Below are 4,711 nucleotides of genomic sequence, written 5' to 3'. Positions count from 1 at the left end.
CGTAGTTTCAAAATAGGTCAAGAGTTCAAGGTGAATGGGCATCGATTGAAGCCTTACTACGAGAGCTTTGTGGAACATAATGTGGGGGAGACAACCCACTATGCCATGGGTTCCCATGAAGGTTGATCAATGTGGCATCGTCCGGCTGCAAGACGTAAAAGAAAGCGCTACTTGGGAGGCAACCCCATACACTGAATAAAATAAAGCATGTCCGTTGATCTCGGAGAAATTACAAGTACTTCCAAAAAAAAAAAAAAAAAAACAAGAAGAAAGAAAGATGGAGCTTTCACAAAGGTTGTTTACGTGAAGCCTCACTACTTGGCAAAACTCCAGGAGCGGGAGGCATCGAAGATAGATCATTCGAGGCCTCAATACTTGGTGGAACGCTAGATGACGAAGGAAAAAGGTGCCTCTGGAAGAAAGCCGCAAGCCTTTGACGGTCACTTTGAATTCGACCTTCAGATTCTTGTAGCTGATCAAGCTTCCTCTTCATGCTCGTCGAATAATTATTTGCAAGCACGTGCAAACCTCTATTCTCGCGCTTAAGCTGTTTGATCTCTTGCTTAAGATTTTCCACCTCCGCCATCAATGATTCAACTTGACGGGATCGAGCAAGTAGGCGTTGGCCCATGTTGGACACAGAGCCCGCACACTGAACACTGAGAGCTAGGGACTCTTGAACGGCCAACTCATCGGACCGTCCTGAAAGCAGCCTACTATCTTTAGGAGTGAGGAGGTTCCTAGCTACTATCGTAGCTGTTGTTGCATCTGTCATCACGGAGTCTTCACCTGTAAGAGGGCCATTAGAAGATAAGAAAGACGGGCACCATACATTACCCTTACGCGGCGCACCCGTATCACTGCCGAGACTCAAATCTAAGCAAATGTTAGATGGGTTAGCCATTTTCAAAGATGTTAAAAGAGAAGAGTTGGATGGAGTAAAATCTCAAAGGGCTGGAGACGATTTTCACGAATGGGCAATCGTCAAAGTGTGCATGTTAGTGGTGATCGATACCTCTATAAAAGGAGAGGCGACACAACCACCGATTCCAAAAAATTGAAGAGACACCACTCTTCAAATCTTAAAAGCCGGATTTTCCTGCGTAAAGTTCGTCAACACTCTTCAGACACAATCTCGACTTTTCAGATAACGCGTGCAACTTTGTCAAAAGATCTCTGACAAAGTTGAAAACGCGTGGAGGTCATTATCCCAACTACACACTTTTGCCGACAAGCGTGGGTGACAAAGCCGCAATCTCGGCTTTTCAGATAACGCGTGCAACTTTGTCAAAGATCTCACACTTTTGCCGACAAGCGTGGGTGACAAAGCCGCATCCGCACTACTACTTGCGATTAAAATTCCTATATACATCAACATTCATGGCAAGGCATACATCCAAAAACGCATGACTTTTGTTCTCGCCCGAGAATGTAGCTGCAACCAAACCTCTCAACATGCTCAGTTTTCTTCTTCCCTTGAGAACACCTATTCAACCATTGATGTACCCCCAAAGAAGATACCAGATGCTTGGAATACAGATAAGGCAGGAGGAAACGGTAGATCGAAGCATGTGGAGACAAGCGCAACAAATATATGTGCTGATTCATTCGCTGCTTCTTCAAAAGCAAAAGTATCTCATATCATCAAGGGAGAAAGCAAAGGTATCTCATATCATGCTCTTTCCCTGTCTTTTCCTTTGTCCTTGTTCTTACTCGCATGGCAAAGAGAAAGAGAGCAATCAGCCGGCACTTGGAGTCAGTCTTTCGATCTGGAACCAACTACCTGGAATCTATTCCCTGGTTGCTTATCTAGCGTTGCTCTCGAGTAGTCATCTTCAACGGTTGATACACTTCCAGAGAAGGGACCACTTCTGCTTGGAGAACAGCTAAGACGAGTGACAATGAAACATCAATCTTGTGGATCGTCAGCAAATGCAACAACTGCATATGCTGAGTTATCCTTTAACCATCTTCAATACGAATTGGAAAGATTGAACAAAGAAACAGGTCATCACCTCCACCTCGTGCTTGCCTGCCATGTGTCTGAATTTTGAAACCGCCAATGCAATCACCAAGGAGAAGATGGAATTTACACTCCATAACCAGATTTGCGTCCCTAAACTCTTCTCTTTGTTATTTACATTCTACCATGTTTAGTATGTTTAGTTGTTGTTTATGTGTTTACTGTTGTTTGGTGTGATTTTAGGCTTAAAACATTGAGGACAATGTTTGATTGAAGTGTGGGGGGGTAACTAAGTATGTTGATGCAAATTCGTGGGATTTTATCACCCATAACTTCCAATGTTGTTCCTTGCTGTTTTTAAGTTTTTTTTTTTAAGCTATTTTAGAAATCCGAAAATCCCAAAAAGAGTTGTTTTTGTGTGTTTGTTTGTGTCGTAGGTCACCTTCCAACACAATGATGAGGATTTGGTTTTTAATTGCATGATGGTTAAAGAAAGTTACAAACATGGATGGACGTTTGATATACTCTTTGGTTTATGCTTGTTTGTAGTTATAGTTTACGAATTCACATGTAATCACAAAGAAAAAAATTAGTTTTTGTAACATGCTTGAAGGAATGAACTCAAACTAACGCTACATCCCGGTGAGACTCGAGCCTAAATGTTATTTGGAGAGTTAAAATCTGTGCATTAATGTTTTCTAAAGTCGTTGCATGATCTCATTATTCATTGCTTGGTTACTACTTAGAAGGTGTTTCATCACTTAGTTCCAAATGCTAGAACTCATGCCCATTTCATTCAAAGCATGTTATTGATTTGCATAACACATATTCAAGATGAAGTTGTGTAGTGACCACCATCAAAGCCAAAAAGCCATGTGCCCTTAACTCATTTTGTGTTTAAGTTTAACCCCATTGAACCGTGTTAGCCCATGTTCTTTGTTAACCCACATTATCCTCACCTAGCCTAGAATAGGACCATCCTTACCCTTGTTCTTGAAGCATAGTAAGCAATGAATTCCTTTTGATTAAGGTGTTGCAGAAAATAAGTGTGGGGGAAAGAGTATTTATGTGAGTTGATGTGCCATAGGCACGGCTAAAAAAAAAAAAAAAAAAAGAAAGAAAGAAAGAAAGAAAAGAAAAATGAAAAAAGAGTTGAAAAGTATTGTTTGTTGAAATAAGGGCCCTAAGAGTTGTTGAATCTCCCCCTTATGTCTAAAAGTTGATTTCTGCATGCCAAGTGAATTCTAAGTCTTAATTTCATTACTTTGCTTGCTATTGTTTAAAGAACCTTTGTTTATCCCTACCTTTCCTCGTGAGCCAATACCCCAAGCCCCGTTACAACCCTTGACTTCTATCTTGAGTGTTGTGCATTTCAATTGTGGAGTTTGAATTTGGTATGAGCATATGGTGTCACTGGTTCTCGCATCTAAGTAGTAGCATTCCATTCATGAGATCATATCTAAACACGTTTAATTACTCCAGAAATTGCGTTCCTTGTTATAACATATGTGAGTACTAGTCTTTCATGTTTACATCAATCTTCTCACATATAACTATTGTAGGGTGTATAGTCAGAAAATCTGAGTGAAAATAGAGTGCATAACTAGTGAGGAATTGAGGGAATTCTCTAAGGCATGTTACTACATTCAAAATGTGTTTTAATTGATTAAATGCGAACTAGTGAATGATGACTATGATTAAGTATGTGCTTGAGGGGAAGGAAGACTAAAAGCTATGTGAGTAATGATCTTTGACATGTCATGTTTCATTGGAAATCCCTGAGGCAAACGTTGGAAGGTTTAGGTTATGTTTTGTCTGTTTTGTTTCGTCTTGTTTACTTTAGTTGTTTTGTTTTGCTCGAGGACTAGCAAAAGTTAAGTGTGGGGGAATTTGATAGGAGCATATTTAGGCAACTTAGTTGGCTTGTTCTTGTGCATTTACATTGTTATTTCTTAGTTATTTAAGTCTTTTAAGTTATTTTCGTATGTTTTCAGGTTCTAAGGGCTAAAGGAGCAAAGAAGTGCATTTTGGAGCCTTTTGGAGCACTTTTGGGCTAAGGATGGATAGTTTATGCTTGGAGCCAAAGTGTTGGACGAAATTGAAGGCCTTGTATGCACTTTAGGACATAAAACAAAGGGCCTAGCCCATTCTAACACCATTGCCCTGCATTCCCCTTCCAATTACAGCTTTCCCACTTCATCATTCCAGCCACATGCTTTCCCATTTCAATCATTCACCCTAGTTGGCAGCCACATGCTTTCCCATTTCAATATCATTCTTCCAAAAACAATCAACCACATTCTCTCTTAAATCTATCCTTTGCCGTGCATTCCCCTTTCATTTCCAGCTTTCCCACTTCATCATTGCAACACATTCTCTTCCATATTCCCTCTTTAATCCATTGCAGCCACCAATCACCTTAGCTGTCACTCACATGCTTTCCCATTCTATAATTCACCCACATGCTCTCCCATCATCATTCCCTCTTTAATCCATTCAGCCACATGCTTTCCCATTCTATATTTCAGCTCCATTCTCTCCCATTTCTCTTATAAAACCATGCATTCCCTCACCAACAAGGAGGAACCCGTGCATAACCCTCAATTCCAGCCACTTCCCTTTTGTGCCGTGCATAATATTCCATTTTTCAGCATATAGTTTTCCCCCATCTTGGCAGCAGCACTCCCCATCCCTCCAAAACACTACCCTACCATCACACATCCATTCCTCCATACAAATACCACCCCA

The sequence above is a fragment of a genome, unplaced genomic scaffold (genome assembly GCF_019419815.1).
Source record: "Pyrus x bretschneideri cultivar Hongxiangsu unplaced genomic scaffold, Pyrus_bretschneideri_v1 Contig58, whole genome shotgun sequence".
In the NCBI taxonomy this organism is placed as follows: Eukaryota; Viridiplantae; Streptophyta; class Magnoliopsida; order Rosales; family Rosaceae; genus Pyrus; species Pyrus x bretschneideri.
The sequence above is the reverse complement of the archived record's forward strand: the minus strand, read 5'-3'. Positions refer to the sequence as shown.